Source organism: Lactuca virosa, chromosome 7 (assembly GCF_052849685.1).
Source record: "Lactuca virosa cultivar CGN04683 chromosome 7, Lactuca_virosa_CGN04683_v6, whole genome shotgun sequence".
Taxonomy (NCBI): domain Eukaryota; kingdom Viridiplantae; phylum Streptophyta; class Magnoliopsida; order Asterales; family Asteraceae; genus Lactuca; species Lactuca virosa.
Window position 1 is genome coordinate 9,143,830 of NC_136432.1, and position 17,164 is coordinate 9,160,993.

At 39.7% G+C, this 17,164-nt stretch overlaps 1 protein-coding gene across 3 annotated transcripts in view; it reads left to right on the forward strand.

Annotated features, from left to right (window-relative positions):
* LOC145124525 (Protein kinase superfamily protein) overlaps window positions 1-16,010 on the forward strand; it is a 33,550-nt gene extending 17,540 nt beyond the window's left edge. For 2 of the 3 annotated variants that reach the window (XR_013715652.1, XM_079059910.1), the window contains one exon: window positions 2,879-3,066. The gene's annotated coding sequence lies outside the window, so the exon portion shown is untranslated. Of the gene's footprint in view, window positions 1-2,878; window positions 3,067-15,712 lie in introns of those variants that run through there. The other variant, XM_079059911.1, reaches the window with a different exon arrangement.
* The last annotated feature ends 1,154 nt before the right edge of the window (window positions 16,011-17,164 follow it).

The window sequence follows — 17,164 nt, forward strand, 5'->3', positions numbered from 1 at the left end:
TTACTTGATTTAAGGAAATCATGGATTTTATAGCTAAATTAAATAACTCAAAACGTGAAATAATCCAAAATTGGTGGAATACTAAAAATGAAGGGCCAAACAATGAAATTGGGGTTGACGGGTGGGGCAAACCGCAATTGTTCTGTTGCGAGAAACGGTTCATATAGAGTGGACCTGGTAACCATAATGGATAAAAAGTGATGTGGTTTGAATTAAGTTGAGCCTTTTCCCACCATCTTGTCCCTCTACCATTTATCCATAAACGGTGCAACATCTCAAAAATTATAAGTAAAAATTTTATTTTTAATTCAACTCAAACATCATCAAAATATCATATCAACCATTTAAAAGTATGTCATAGTAAAATAGTTATCAGAGAACAATTCCTAAATCATTAAAGTGCGGAAAAACATGGATGGATGCGCTGCGATCAAGTTGGGCCTTTCCCTTTCGAACTGGAAGTACCTGAAACACTAACTTAAACCGTAAGCACAAAGCATAGTGAGTTCCTCAAATACCACATACCATACATATCATACTTACATCATATACACATATCATAGCAAAACATGCACGGGTCTATTTCACCTTTGAGTCCCTTCTGACTCTCTGAATCCCTTCTGACTCACTGAGTCCCTTCCGACTCATTCGGTATCTTTCAACCGGTACGGGTCTATTTCACTCCCTACAACTAAGCATACAGTCATACCAACAAGAGTCACAAAGACAACAAGCTCATACATACATATCAGTAAGTGTCACAAAGATCACTACTATCCTACTACATAATCCAGTGGATCGAGATTAGTGCCTTCGACCTACAAGTACAGTGAGGAGACCCACCTCAGTCTGAAGGTAGACAAATAACACTCCCGGGCTACTGCTACCACGACTCCTCACACTAAACATTCCAAATTAACCTTAATAAATAATCAAGGTAATAACCCATATAAGGTACAGATTACCAACTAACATGCTTAAAGGGTAAAAGACAATTTTACCCTTCCTTTAATGGGCCCATCAACCCATGGCCCAAGCCCAACATATCTAAGGCTTAACAAGACCCAAGAGACCTAAGGCCCAACAGTGACTCAAAACCTAAGGCCCAACAATGGCCCAAAAAATCTAAAGCCCAAAAAGGGGTCCTGGTGAGTACGCTAAGCGTACCACCCATGTACGCCCGACGTACAACTTACACCACAAAGGAAAAACGGGGGCTCAGACGCGAACACTCAGCGTACACTTACGTACACACCGCGTACGGTCCAGGTTACCAAAACCTCATTAAGCATGTAATTTAAGTCCAAACGTCCAATTTGCAGATCTAGCTCTTAGGGAATGTCTTAAACGATAAATTCATCAACTTGATGCCTTTGCATGGCTCGAAGAGACCCAATGTAACATTCGGACTTTCAGGTATATTATTGTGTGATTAATCTTGAGATTCATGGAGTGACTCGGCGAGTTGTGAGTCCAACTCGTCGAGTAGAGTCGAGTGTCCACGTGGGATTAATGAATGGACTCGACGAGTCAGAAAGCCGACTTGCCGAGTAGGTGCTGGGCAGAGAAACCCTAATTTCCCGGGGTTGGGGCCTATATAAGGGAACTTATAGCCCCATTTGCGCCTCACCAGTCACCCTACTTCCTTGAGAGAAACCATAATCGTCCATTTGAGCTAGAGAGTGAGAAATAGGCTAATCTTGTGGATTTTAGTGCATTGTTGAAGGAGAAATGGAGAGCATCAAAGCTTGGTTCAAGAGGAGGCTTTGAATCTAGAGGTTTTTCAGAGTTTTACTTCAGTTGGAGGTAAAAAGATGCTAACTTGGTCATCTCCTTCTGAAGATTTTGGTTTAGGGGAGTTTCTAGGGTTTCTCCCATTCTTTTTGGTGTCATTGTGATCTTTGAGCATGATTGAGGTTGAAACCTCAGATCTGAGTTGTAGGAGGCCTTGTGAGCCCAAAGACCCGAACTTTATTGAGTTAGAGACAAGACCTTGAGCATGTAACCTTTATTAGAACTTGTATTGGCATTATGGAGCAAGTATGCCATGCATGAACGTAAAGATCGAAGCTTTACGTGACATTCGAGCCTTGGGAGGCTAGATCTAGAGTTTAGGGTAGTAGATCTGCCTTAAAACGTCTGAATAAGAAAACAGACTGAAGGGACTCGCCGAGTCCATGAACTGACTCGACGAGTCGGTTAGGGTTGTCCCGATGAGTTTGATCATGTGATAACTCGGCAAGTTGGGGGTCAACTCGACGAGCTGAGCTGGAGTTTCTTGAAACTTCAAAGGAAAAGAGGGAACTCGACGAGTTGCATGAGTGCACTCGACGAGTCGGGTCAAGCAAGGACTGTTGACTCGAGTTTGACTTCTAGTTGGTCAAACTTGAGTAATGGAGACCATTGAAGGGTAAAATGGTCTTTTACCCACTTCCGGAGTTAGAGAGAGAAAGAGTAACCTTTGGTTTACTTAGATTTGAGAATCGAGTAAATATTAGAAAATATTTACCCTATGTGTTAGGCGGCGGCTAGTTCGAGATTCGAGTAGAGGAATAATTGCTTGCGTGCCTCGAGGTGAGTCTTCTCACTATACTTTACCATGAGTGGTATTTGTGTGTGACTGAGATGTCTTATGTGTTTATCTGTGTATTGCGATATCCTGCATTATTTCTTTGTGATTTATGCTGTGTATTACTCAGAGCTTATAGAGTTAGGACCGGAGGGTCCATCAGAGTTGTAGGACTAGAGGGTCCCACTGAGACACATTGACCGGAGGGTCTTACAGAGCTATAGCCTCGAGTGGCTAATATGTTGTATGTGGTATTTTGGGGAACTCACTAAGCTTCGTTCTTACCGTGTTATGTGTTATGTGTTTCAGGTTCTTATCAGAATCGCGGGAAGGCGCCGGCTCGACTGTACGCACATCTGAGTAGAGATATATTATTGGAGGATCCTGGATTTGTGATAAACAACTTTTGAAATATGTTGATAAATTGATACTTGTGATTTTTGAGCAAATGTGGCATGTGTTTTATTGTGTTTTTAAATGAAAATTTTATTTGAAAATTTACGGTGTTACAAGTTGGTATCAGAGCCAGGTTTCGATCCTGGGACCTGTGGGTTATCCGAATCCCTTCAAACCAAGGCTCTGATACCAACTTGTAACACCGTAAATTTTCAAATAAATTTTTCTAAAATGAGAAAGAGTTTAAGAGAAAACAAGTTGGAGCAGTGTGTACAATCAGCTAGAGCCCGAACGGTGATTTCCCAAAATACCCTTACTTTTGTGCTATGAGATATTTATGAGATATTATGCATGCTAGAGATAGGCTAGGTGATGTGTAAAAATTCACTCTAGTCTTAAATTTATAAGGTCGAAATTACCGATGCTAGAATTTACTACACGACTTAGGCAAGTGTACCTAATTGTAATTGTAATATAGCAATGGTAAGAACGGATGTCGAACACTTGGGGAAACGAGTATGATTTACGTTTAGACTATTTGTCGCTAATTAACTTAAAATATAAGAAACTTGGGGGAATTTTTAGTAACGAGACAAATAATGAGAATTTTAACAATTAAAGTGTAAAAACAAATATAGAACAAGAATTGGTTTTTAAGAATCAAGAATGATAAGGATGCTTTCACTTAGATTTAATTCCACCTTTTAGTAATGAATGATTTATATTAAGTGCAATGGATATTATTAGTTATTTACCGATTTCTAAAATTGGTTAAAAATCATGATCTAATTTTTACCGTTTTGATAATAAAAATAATTAAAAACAATTGTCATGCAATTAACAATTTTATTAACAATATTTAATTCGTATCATGCAAACATTTGATCAAACTATTAATTTTAGTGGTCGTAAAACTAATAGGAATCGTAAGTTGGTCATACGATACAAAATATACATGTTAAATTTTTAGTATTTTATTTTGCCTAATCCTAGGATTTTGTCCATCACTAGTCATAAATATCAATGGTCATGAAAAATTTATGATTCAAGATAATATATTTAAATTGATCCTTTAAAAATATTAACTTAGTTATAGGAAAATTTATTACAAAAATTCAACGTATAAAAATAAATGATCAAATATGCATGATAAAATAAATAACAATTAGTATCCGAATAATATAAATTAAATCATATTTTCAAGGTTTCATTATCCAAGTGAAAGCAAAGGGAATTTTAGCCCATAATTAAAGTTACAACATATATAGAAAACATATTGAGAATGTTAAACATTTCGATAAAACAAACCCGATGTAGTCCCTAATGCCACTGCAATCTTCAATTCCTTAGCTCTTTGACTCTTGAATCCCCAATTGTAGAAAATTGGTTCAAAGGTTGGAAGAAATTTGTGTATCAAAATGCATAATTGCAATGTCTTCTCTTTTCTTCCTCCCTTTTTGTGGTGAAAAATGGTGGTATTTATAGTAAAAATGGGAAGAATTAAATACCAAAAAGAAATAAATTGAGATTGGATCTAATGAAAAAGAATTCAAAAGAATTAAAAAGATGGGAATAAATGGTTGGAAAGTTTAAAGGTGGTGAATTATTGAGTATTGGTTGGAAAGGAATGGGTTTAGAATAGGAAAAAGTGGAGAAAAAATGGTTAAAAATGGAATGGAATCGGAATTGGCAAATCTGGTACTCAAAACGACGTCGTTTAGGCATGAATAGTACCGATCGGATTTTGGGTCGAAACCGGTTCAAGGCGCGGACCTTGATGTGAGACGAAAAGGATCGGAGTTCGGGTCGGATCGGGCACGGATCTGGGCGTGGATCGGATCAGGTGACGTTACGGATGACGTCACAGGCTAAAAAAAAGCGCGGATCTAAACCGGTTCGGATCTCTGGGTCGGGTCGGTAACATCGGATCTTTCTGTGAGGGAATTTGGACGTGGGGCGGCCGGGTCGGATTCGGTTCGGGTTTTCCGGATCTGGGTCGCGAGAATGGATCAGGGCTTCGGGTTTGGGCTCCTGGTTTGGGCTCCGGGTTTTGGGCTCCGAATTTTGTTTCTTTTCTATTTTTTTTTCTTTTTCCAATTTAAATTAAATTAAATTAATTTAATTAATATAAATTATTTAGAAATTAAATAATTAATTCCCAATAATTTATTTTAACTAAACCTCATTAATTAATTTAAATTCTTTTTTTTTTATATATTTTTATTTTGTTTTCTCGTCTTTCCAACACGGCTATTTTTGAATTCTTTGACTTTTTGATCTCGTTTTTCTTCGTGTAATTTCTTTCACTTCTTTTTGCGGATTTTTGCACATTTTCTTCTCCTTTTTCTTCAGAAATGATTTTTAGCTGTAAAATGGAATTTCAAACTTTATAAGTACCTTTTATCTTAAATCATACCAAAATATAGCTAAAAATACATAAATATCGCTCGAAATATATGTATAATTATTGCGATATCACTAGGTATTTCATATTTTAGGACTAGAGTTGCCTGATTTGTGATGCCTTAGCCTAGGAGTTGCTGCTATCTGTGATGTGCTTTTGAGTATGTGTTGAGTAAGAGTATCTAGCAGGAATCACCTAGAGAGAGAGTTCTGAGTCGAGAGATAATCTAGGAGAGATACCTAGATGAGCATTTAAGGAGTCTACTGAAAAGAGTAGTTAGATACCTCAAAAGGTAGGATTGCCTGAGTCGGCGATGTCTTTGAGTTGTGAATAGAGCAAGAGGAATTATATGCCAGAGTGGCCTTATGTTTCATTGGAGGTTATTCGATACCCGAATGTTGCTTGCTTCGTGCTTTGTGGAACTCTTGATGATGGGAGTCAGCTACTAAGTGGATATGACAATATTTATGAGGTAGATGGTTGGCATCATGAGGAGTTCCCCAGCAGCTGATGGCAGAGGAGTGTGAGAACCTAGGAAGAGCCTAGGGAGTGACTTTAGTCAGATGAGTATGCTGATAAGAGGGGAGTTTTCGCTGGAGAGCGACCAGGTATAACGGGATTGGTGATCGGGAAGGTTGAGCAGCTACTTAGGAAATCTGGGACGATCCGTGTGGAAAGTATGGGTAGATGTGGCAGGTAGTATGGGCCCGTACTACTGAATGCAGAGGACCCATACTCGAAACAGGGAAAATTTCCAAAGGTTCTAAGTAGCAGATTGAGAAGAAAGATAACATAGTTCGAGTACCATGATTCGTAGCAGATTGAGAAGAGAGATAACATGGTTCGAGTACCATGATTCGTAGCAGATTGAGAAGAGAGATAACATGATTCGAGTACCATGATTCATAGCAGATTGAGAAGAGATATAACATGGTTCGAGTACCATGATTCGTAGCAGATTGAGAGGAGATAACATGGTTTGGTTACCATGATTCGTAGCAGATTGAGAGTTGATCACATGGTTCGAGTACCATGATTTTTGGCGGTTAGTGCTTCTGGTTTTACCAGTTATCCCGTTGTGATTGATTAGACCGAGATCAGATGTGATAGCGTGTGGGCCCGAGGGCCATGTCGAGCGAGTTTTTAATGAAGCCTACCTTGAGAGCGAAATCGAGTTAGTTTCTGAGAGATTTATTTGGTGAAATGCCAGCTGGAGTCGCAAAACTCAGGGATGAGTAGAGGTGATGCTTATTGGAGGATCGCGGTCTGAGTTGAGCAATCGACCGATAGATGAGACGTCACCTTCTGAGACAAGAGTTGCGCTGTCACCATTTCTGGGAGAGGCGAAGGAGATAAGAGTTTCCGGTTTCAGAGTTGGAGGTAAACCCCGTGGGGTAGCATAGGGTTGCAACCTTTCACCAGAGTATTTGGGTAGTATGTTTGCTGCGAGGTAGTCCTTAGGCCACGATAGAACTATTAGTGGAGACTGAGATGAGGACAAGGAGATGCCTTAGTCGAGTCAAGTATGTTTTTAGCAGCGGTTCCAAGTGATCAAGAGGAGTATATTGGGGCAGTGGCCCTCGTCGTTATGTTGTGTATCGACCATAAGAGTGAGGTCTCGTGCTTTGATGATGATTTCCGTATTGGGAGGCTGGTCGAGGAGTCAGAGGCGAGGTGGGTAATATTGCATTATTTCCGGACCAAGAGACAGGATTATTTCGGAACAGTTTGGGTATCCGGCGGTGTGTCGGTCTGAGGCTTCGAGATGACTAGAGACAGTCACGTCGAGAGGATTCTGAGATTTTTGTTTGAGTTGCGGGATATTTGAATTTGCTTGGTTTCCATCGGGAAGATCATTGATGTGACTACGTGGTACGTTCCAAGAGTTAAGTATGATGTACCAGGTGAGACAGTCTGTGGAATAGACTGTTGGTATGCCAATTGGTGATGGTTTGAACCCTGAGTGGGGGAGAACTGAATACTTTATTGAGAGTATCAGAGATTTATTCAAGAGCAGTTAGAGGACTGTATATAGTGACCTGCGGTATGGATACATGAGACCAGGGTTATTGGTGGTCGAGGCGAGGTGCAGAGCGAGATAATGCATGTTGTACGTGTTCAGGAAAGGATGAGTGTCTCCATGGCAGGTGGCCGTTGGTCAGAAACCTTGTGGTGGTGAGGGATTCTTCAAGGTTGTAATGGTAAATTCGAGGTGGTTGGCTCGTAAGGATAGTTTCGGCAGTTGAGAATTTCTGGTTCAATGTATGGGTTGTGATTGGGCAACCAACTTCAGGGTCAGTATGTGTATTCTTGCATAGGTTTTGAGCAATAGAGGAGGGAGGTTCGGATTGTCGTCAACGTGTTCTGAGTCATTGACGATTCCTCCGTGTTTCAATTGAGAGTCAGAATAATCCGAAGTTACGAGTTGTGCGAGAGGAAGATCGGTGGTGGAGTGGAGATATTGTGAGATTCTGGATGGATACATTGCGGTATCCGAGTATGATGCCATGGGTGGCGGATCAGTGGTTGAGGCAAGACATCGTGAGATGCTGTGATGGTGTACCGAGGTACCCGAGTGATTTATTGTACCAGTGGGAACCCAACAGTTAATTGTCGTCGGAGTGGGACTGTCTAAGGGTGTATCTGTGCTGAGAAGAGTGCCTTGCCTACAAGAACTTACATCAGAAGTGGTGGTGCATAAACTGAGTGGGTGTGTGCACTTATCTACGTTGGGTTGTGGGGCATGAGTTAGTGAACTCAGTGTAGTGATGACTTGGTGATGAGATTTTGAAGTGATGAGAGAGCGAGTGGATCCGAGTGGGGGTAATCACTTAGGATTATCGGGGAAAAACCATGGAGTGAGCCTATGGCGATTCAGTGAGTAAGAGAGTGTTGTAAGACTACGGGGAGCCGTAGCATCCATGAGTCGGTGAGAGAAAGAGTATCGTGTGACTGCGGAGAGCCGCATCATACATGAGTCAGAGAAAGGGGTATCGTGATACTGCGGGGAGCCGTGGTATTCACTAGCTAGCGAGAGAGTATCGTGATATTGCGGGGGAGCCGTGGTATTCACTAGTCATCGAGAGAGTGTCGTGATACTGCGGGGGGCCGTAGTATTCACTGGTTAAAGGGAGAGTGTTGTGATACTGCGGGGAGCCGTAGTATTCACGAGTCAGTGAGAAAGTGTCATAGGCCTGCGGGGAGCCGTAGCCTTCACGGGATAGTGAGAGGGAATGTTATGATACTACGAGGAGCCATATTATTCGCTAGTCAGAGCATGACGCAGAAGAGTTTTAGGCTTGGGTAGCCTTATTCTTTGAGTTTTAGGGAACCTGGAGGTCGGACCAGGGGCGAGACTGGGGTCTCCTTAATGATCGGGAATCGTTATATTCTGAGTTAAGATGTGGTTATCGCAATCAGAAGGAATTGGAGAAGTGATGTATGCGTGAGTTGCGGGTCATGGGTCGTGAGTTGAGTGTTTCATTGGGACGAGTGGTTCCAATTCTGAGTCGGACCAGAATCTCGAGTTAGAGTTTGGCTCTAGTGATGTATTGAGTAGGCGAAAGGAGATTCCAGATCCAGAGAAGGGGTTCCATGTTGAGGGGCATTGTTTGTCATTTGATGACCTAGGCCTGAGTGGATCAGTTCGTTGGTACAGGACGTATCGCGAGATGCATGGAACCAATGAGTAGTAGACGACAGAGGTCGGGGTAAGATGATCTTCAGTTAGGATTGTAGTAATCGCTCAGGGTAAAGCGGACATCGTGACTTCTGTGTCACACTGGGCCGAGATAGTTAGTGTGGGAAGGAAGTCAGTGAGACATGTTAAGGTATGCAATGGGTAACCTTTGGAGGTTCAACTGCTAGGTCGGGAGATGACCTGGTGCTCAGTGTTGAAAGGGATATTGGAGAAGGGAGCTGGGGTTTATGATTGTTAGATGTCAGAGGATAATTCCGAACAAACATGATCATTGTATTATGTCTGAGGACAGGGTGTTGAGAGTTCATTGTTCAGATGGGTTTTGATTGCAGTACAGTGGATGGGCCCCTGGTGTGATGTGATCCTTTCATTCTTTGGAGTATGATCTGAATTGTTTAGCACGTCTGGTATGAGTGATCGGTAGTCAATTTTTGGGCATTGACTTGTTTTATCAGCCGCAACGAGAAAATCAGAGGGGCAGTGAGTTGTTAGGGTCTGTTATTCGGGGAGCGAATAGCATGTTGATATCTTGAGAAAGCGGTCTGGCAGTGAGACAGGCCACTAGAGTTTCCAGATGCTGGAAAGTCAGAAGGGTTATTGTAGCAGCAGATGGGTCTATCCTTCTCTGAGTGGCAGTTCCTGTTTGGATTTAGGTGTCCATGGAGGGAGATAGTTGTGTGGTATGAGATCCTTTCGGTGGTGATTTTCGGTTATTGGGTTCGACCTATGTGTTGTTGAGGAGCGATTTCGAGGGCGAAATCTAATACAAGTGGGAGAGAATTGTAACATCCGGACTTTCAGGTATATTATTGTGTGATTAATCTTGAGATTTATGGAGTGACTCGGCGAGTTGTGAGTCCAACTCGTCGAGTAGAGTCGAGTGTCCACTTGGGATTAATGAATGGACTCGACGAGTCAGAAAGCCGATTCGCCGAGTAGGTGCTGGGCAGAGAAACCCTAATTTCCTGGGGTTGGGGCCTATATAAGGGAACTTATAGCCCCATTTGCACCTCACCAGTCACCCTACTTCCTTGAGAGAAACCCTAATCGTCCATTTGAGCTAGAGAGTGAGAAAGAGGCTAATCTTGTGGATTTTAGTGCATTGTTGAAGGAGAAGTGGAGAGCATCGAAGCTTGGTTCAAGAGGAGGCTTTAGATCTAGAGGTTTTTCAGAGTTTTGCTTCAGTTGGAGGTAAAAAGATGCTAACTTGGTCATCTCCTTATGAAGATTTTGGTTTAGGGGTGTTTCTAGGGTTTCTCCCATTCTTTTTGGTGTCATTATGATCTTTGAGCATGATTGAGGTTGAAACCTCAGATCTGAGTTGTAGGAGGCCTTGTGAGACCAAAGACCGGAACTTTATTGAGTTAGAGACAAGACCTTGAGCATGTAACCTTTATTCGAACTTGTATTGGCATTATGGAGCAAGTATGCCATGCATGAACGTAAAGATCGAAGCTTTACGTGACATTCGAGCCTTGGGAGGCTAGATCTAGAGTTTAGGGTAGTAGATCTGCCTTAAAACATCTGAATGAGAAAACAGACTGAAGGGACTCGCCGAGTCCATGAACTGACTCGACGAGTCGGTTAGGGTTGTCCCGATGAGTTTGATCATGCGATAACTCAGCGAGTTGGGGGTCAACTCGACGAGCTGAGCTGGAATTTCTTGAGACTTCCAAGGAAAAGAGGGGACTCGACGAGTTGCATGAGTGCTGTCGACGAGTTGGGTCAAGCAAGGACTGTTGACTCGAGTTTGACTTCTAGTTGGTCAAACCTGAGTAATAGAGACCATTGAAGGGTAAAATGGTCTTTTACCCACTTCCGGAGTTAGAGAGAGAAAGAGTAACCTTTGGTTTACTTAGATTTGAGAATCGAGTATTAATTAGAGAATATTTACCCTATGTGTTAGGCGGCGGCTAGTTCGAGATTCGAGTACAGGGATAATTGATTGCGTGCCTCGAGGTGAGTCTTCTCACTATACTTTACCATGAGTGGTATTTATGTGTGACTGAGATGTCTTATGTGCTTATCTGTGTATTGCGATATCCTGCATTATTTCTTTGTTATTTATGCTGTGTATTACTCAGAGCTTATAGAGTTAGGACCGGAGGGTCCACAGAGTTAGGACTGGAGGGTCCATCAGAGTTGTGGGACTGGAGGGTCCCACTGAGACACATTGACCGGAGGGTCTTACAGAGCTATAGCCTCGAGTGGCTAATATGTTGTATGTGGTATGTTGGGGAACTCACTAAGCTTCGTGCTTACCGTGTTATGTGTTATGTGTTTCAGGTTCTTATCAGGATCGCGGGAAGGCGCCGGGTCGATTGTACACATATCTGAGTAGAGATATATTATTGGAGGATCCTGGATTTGTGATAAACAACTTTTGAAATATGTTGATAAATTGATACTTGTAATTTTTGAGCAAATGTGGCATGTGTTTTATTGTGTTTTTAAATGAAAATTTTATTTGAAAATTTACGGTGTTACACCCAACATGCTTATCTAACATTCTAACTTCATATAAAGGCTATCAACTCAGTGATGGTTGAGCTTAACCCATCAAGATGCCATTTTTATGACTCTACAACTCTAGAAACACTAAGAAATGACCATAACATGTTATGGAGTAACTCCTACTCACAAGAACCAAACCAAGGGACTAAAACAAGCCAATATAATCCCCAAATCTAGATCTATGCTAAGGAGTCATAAAGTTTGAAGATTTATACCTCCAAAATCTTGCAACGGTGAAGAGAGTGTTGGATCTTCAAGCTCTAAGCAAACCAATCTTCCTCCAATGAGCTCTTCTTCTTCTAGATGCACCAAACATACACCAAAACACACATACAAGGATCAAATCTCTCAAAAATGGGTTAGGGTTTCGAGATAATGCTTTTGGGGACAATGGAGGCTGGTAATGAGAGAACCTTGGGGCATAAAGTACTTAAATAGGGTCCAAACCCAAAAATTTAGGGTTCACCCCTGGCTTACGTATGCCTATCGTACCAGGCAGGTTGACCTCGTGTCCAAGCTTCATAAGGTACGCCCTAAGGACTAGATTACGCCCAACGTACTTAACCTCAATGCACCACAAATTAATATTTAAAAATTCAAGAACTTTACCTAGGAACCCGGGTGTTACAAACGGTTAGCTAAGTCATTCAGATATCATTGATTAGTCTTGTTCGTATTGGTTACTTTTCTATCGACTTATGTCAAGATTTCATATGTAGCTTGATTAGCTTTATTACCAATTTTGTCATTTTATGTGGGGATAAATGTAGAAAATAGCAGCATACTTTCATTTATTTATGTATTATAATATCCTGATTTCAAGTAATTCTATTACATCACTATAAAACCACTTCTACAACTATGAATAACAAAGATTTATAGATCTCACATCTACTTACAATTGTAGGAATATACTAATCAATTTCATGGATTATTAGAAACTAACTTATCGGATTCATATTGAAACTCATCCTCAGTTTCTAGCCCTAAACTCATAATGGCGAGAAGTAGATTATTTTCAATTCAATAATTTTCTATTGAATGGGACATTATTGTACATCTATAAACAAGTAACAGATGAAAGAAATTATTTAGCATCTCCTTCCAATACTCATTAAAAGCGAGTTGTTGTGTCAGAAGAAGGATAGCTATACTGATTCGGTATACTTTAAAGACGCCCTTGGTACATTATTGACGATCTCATAAAGATTTTTTAAGTGAATTTCTATTTACTGGTCCAATCTTTTACGAAATCGATCCCCTTTTTTATTGTACAAGACTATGTGGAGCTCAACATGTTTGGAAGCACAGGAGGACGTTCTTTTGTTGATATTATTACCAATATTCTATTGGGTCATTCGTAGCATTACTATACCTCCCATATTTATTGCACGTTATTCGTCAGTAGTGGTTTAGCTTACGATGTGTTTGGAAGCCCTCGACTAAACAAGTAGTTCACAGAAAACCAAGGAATTCCATTAATCACCAGCCGTTTTGATTCTTTAGAACAACTCGATGAATTTAGTAGATCTTTTTAGGAGGCTTCAATGACCATTAATCGAACCTATCCAAATTTTACAGTGCAATGGTTGACTGTTTATGGCCTAGTTGTACCTACTGTTTCTTTTTTGGGGTTAATATCAGCAATGTAGTTCATACAAGGATAAACCTAATCCATATCATAGAGCTACAACACAATCAGACCCAAACGATCAAAATGTTGAATTGAATCGTACCAGCGGGGGTTATTACTCATTTTTGTACTTACTGTTTTATTTTTCCAATTATTTCTTCAATTAAGAAAAGAAAAGAGAACTAATCAATATTAGCAATGCAGTTCATACAAGGATCAACCTGATCCATATCATAGAACTACGACACAATCAAACCCAAAAGATCAAAATGTTGAATTGAATCATACTAGCGGGGGTTATTACTCATTTTTGTACTTGCTGTTTTATTTTTCCAATTATTTCTTCAATTAAGAAGAGGAAAGAGAACTAAAACAATAGACTAATTTTTCTAGGTATTCTCTCTCTTACCCCATTCGGAAGGATCTTATCTCATAATTATCCATGATTGCTTATGTCTCTAGCATGACCACTTGATGAAATGTCGAGGGAAGTGAGGTAAATGACCGATACTACCAGAATAATTCCTCTTTGGATAATAGGTACCGTAGCTGGTATTCTTGTGATCGGTTTAGTAGGTGTTTTCTTTTATGGTTTATATTTTGGTTGAGTTCATCCATGTAGTAATCAGATGGATTGAGTTGTAGACATGAAAATGTAAGAACTCAACAGATTCCCTTCTTTGTTTGTGTGATTTTTGAGGGAGAAGGTCCCGTTGAGTTCTTAATAATTAGAATTTTCTTTTAGAAATTCATTGAAGAAGTTCTATTTACTCAATAGATTTTCCCCTCCTCTTTTGTTTGTCCACCACTTTTATTTACAGTATACATAATTATTATAAGATAAGAATAAATAAAATACGTAATAACTCTAAAAAAAACATACTAAACTAACACCAGGAATGTTTGACGAACAATATCAAGAATCATTATTATTTCGACGCTAGAAAAGGATTTTTCACACCCTTTTCTTATGTTGAAGACTGGGAAGACAAATAACCCCTTCCAGAAATATTTGTTCCCTTCATATATCTATTCTATTTTGCATTTATTTTTGTATAGGATCTAGCCGAAGTCCATTGTATTAGACTCAAATGCATTTTATGACATTTTAATATGTCAATAGCAACATAATAACATCACCCCAAATTTTTATAAAAAAACAAAAACAAAGAAAGAAAGGGTCAAGTCAAATAGTCTTCTTCACAATCTACATTATGTGGCTAGGAATGTGGTACAAGGAATTTCCAACATCTCATAGAAAAAGAGTATAAACAAACAAAAGACTTTTTAGAATTTTATTTTTTATCATAGATAATCATAATTACTACAATAAATTTGGTTCTTTTTACAAACTTGAGGTCAATAAATCCGCAAGTCTAGAAATTCATTTCGGACAATTGAACATTCTCGAATTGTTTCGATTTAAGAACCAAAAATATTTGTGCCAAAATAACAGGTGCTAAGGAGAACAAAAGGTCATGTACACATAATAAATCTTGAAGTACTATTTCTGCATCTCCTTGACCAAATCCACCCACATTAGGAATTTTTTTTTTATAAAAACTATTATAAAAAAGTAGAGTTATTTCTTTTTTCCTGACCCGGGTCCATAAAGTTATAAAAGATTTTGACTTATTTATCTCTAATTTTATATATAATGGATTTATCTAGACTAATACATGATTTTCTTTAAGTCTTTCTGGAATTGGGTCTTATATTAGGGGGTTTGGGAGTAGTATCCAATCCTATTTATTCAACATTTTCGTTGGGATTGGTTTTTGTTTGTATATCTTTATTCTATATACCTAACTATAGCATTGTACTTTCAATTTTTTTCTCATTAACAGTATTTTGAAAGTCTTCCCAATTATAGCAGTGAAAATTGAAATATATTTGGATAACATTTCTATAATGATTAGCAATTTTCTTTTCGTTTTATTTATAATTTGCCATTAATTTAGTTTGTACTAGAGAGGAAGCTCGCAGGCATGCTTACTCCTCTTGCTTTTACAGGCACGCGCACAATTGAAACACAGATTCAGCCTATTGAAAGCTACCATGAATCTTTTTTTTAAGTCATTGGCATCCTTATATAATTTTAATAAGCTCAACTCCCGAATGTAGCACACCACAGATAAACACATGGACATGATTGGGTAGAAATAATGATCTTTCAACTTAAGTTAGCTCAACAACAATATGGCGATCGACTATATACAAAAAAGGTTTGTCCTCAGTGTCAAGAAAGTAATTCAATCTGCATATTGACTTTCTTAAGTCAACCCTAGCTACTAAATTTCACCAATTCGAGATGGGTTCTTGCAATTTTTCTCTATTCAAAGAAAAGCCAAAAACTCGAAAACAATACCTTCAAATTTGAAATGCTGATATGATTAAAATCATACCATTTCGTATTTGATGGCCTAAAAGTCAAACTGGGCAACCTGTTTTGGAATGGTTCATGTTTTCATGATCTTGGTTTTGATCTAAATGCAGTTGATGTTAGGATCGAGACACTTAATGTTGAATGTGAAGCTACAGCTGGTCAAACATGGCAGGAACAATGTGAAGTTGTGAAGCCACAATTGTTGAATGTGAAGTTTTTTCAAAGGTTGGCTGAAGACCCGGTTGTGTTTTTTGACTACTTCTGATTTCCATCTCTATATAAGAGATTCATCTGTATTTGTAAAACTTGTATCTAGTGTAACAAAGAAAGAGTGCAGATTAGCACCAAGAAATGTAAATTCCTAGTTACCGGTGGACGTAGGTCAGAGAAGGACCGAACCACGTTAAATCCCTCATGTTCATCCTTGTGTTCTTGTTTTTCGTGAGCTGTGTGTGTGTTTAGAGTCGTGTGTTAAGTGTCTCGATCCTAACAAGTGGTATCAGAGCTTTGGTTTTAGCTCCAAAGGGTGATTTTCAGTTTTTTGGTCGAAATTTTTTTTTCGTCAAAAACGATTTTGGTGTATACCGTTGGAAAGGTCTCGTTCCGAAGATTCCGAAAATATTTTTTTCTGAATTTTTTGACCACCGGAAGACGTCCCAAATCGCCGGTTAAAGGTTTGCCGGAATAGTGACCGGAAAACCAGTTACCGGAGAAGACGACACTGTAGTGCCTGAACTCGCCGGAGAAGACGACACTGTAGCAGGAACTGTAGCACGAAGTCAGCAGTGACGTCAGCAGACACTGTAGCAGGCACTGTAGCAGATTTGAAAATTTGCAATTTGGCCCCTGAATTTCCAGAAAATTGCAAGATAGGTCATTGTTCTTTCAGAAAATGGCAGAAAGCAGTAAGCTTCAGATTGAGAAGTTTGATGGGAAAGATTTTGGTTGGTGGAAGATGCAAATTGAAGATTTGCTCGTGCATAAAGACTTGGACGCAGTTTTAGGTGAAAAACCGGAGGCGATGACACAAGCAAACTGGGAGACTTTGGATAAGAAGGCCAAGGCATTTATTAGACTGACGTTGTCAAAGGATGTTGCCTTCAATATTTTGAAGGAGACCTCGACAAAGGGAATCATGGAGGCATTGTCTAATATGTACGAGAAGCCGTCGGCAGCAAATAAAGTCTTCCTGATTCGGGAACTAGTCAACACGAGGATGAGGGAAGGAAGTTCAGTTACAGTACACATCAACAATTTGAACTCGATTTTATCTAGACTTGGGTCAGTGGGAATAAAATTTGAGGACGAAGTTCAAGCTTTACTACTGTTATCATCATTACCTGACAGTTGGTCCGGAACAGTTACAGCCGTTACTAGTTCCGTAGGATCGAAAGAGCTCACTTTTGAGGGAATTCGGGATTTAATTCTAGGCGAAGACGTCAGACGAAGAAATTCCGGGGAATCATCAAGTGAACAATTGAATGCGGTCAGAGGTAGAAGAAATAACAGAGGTAGTGGGAGCGGGAACAGGAGAAGGAGTCAGTCGAGGACTCGAAATGATG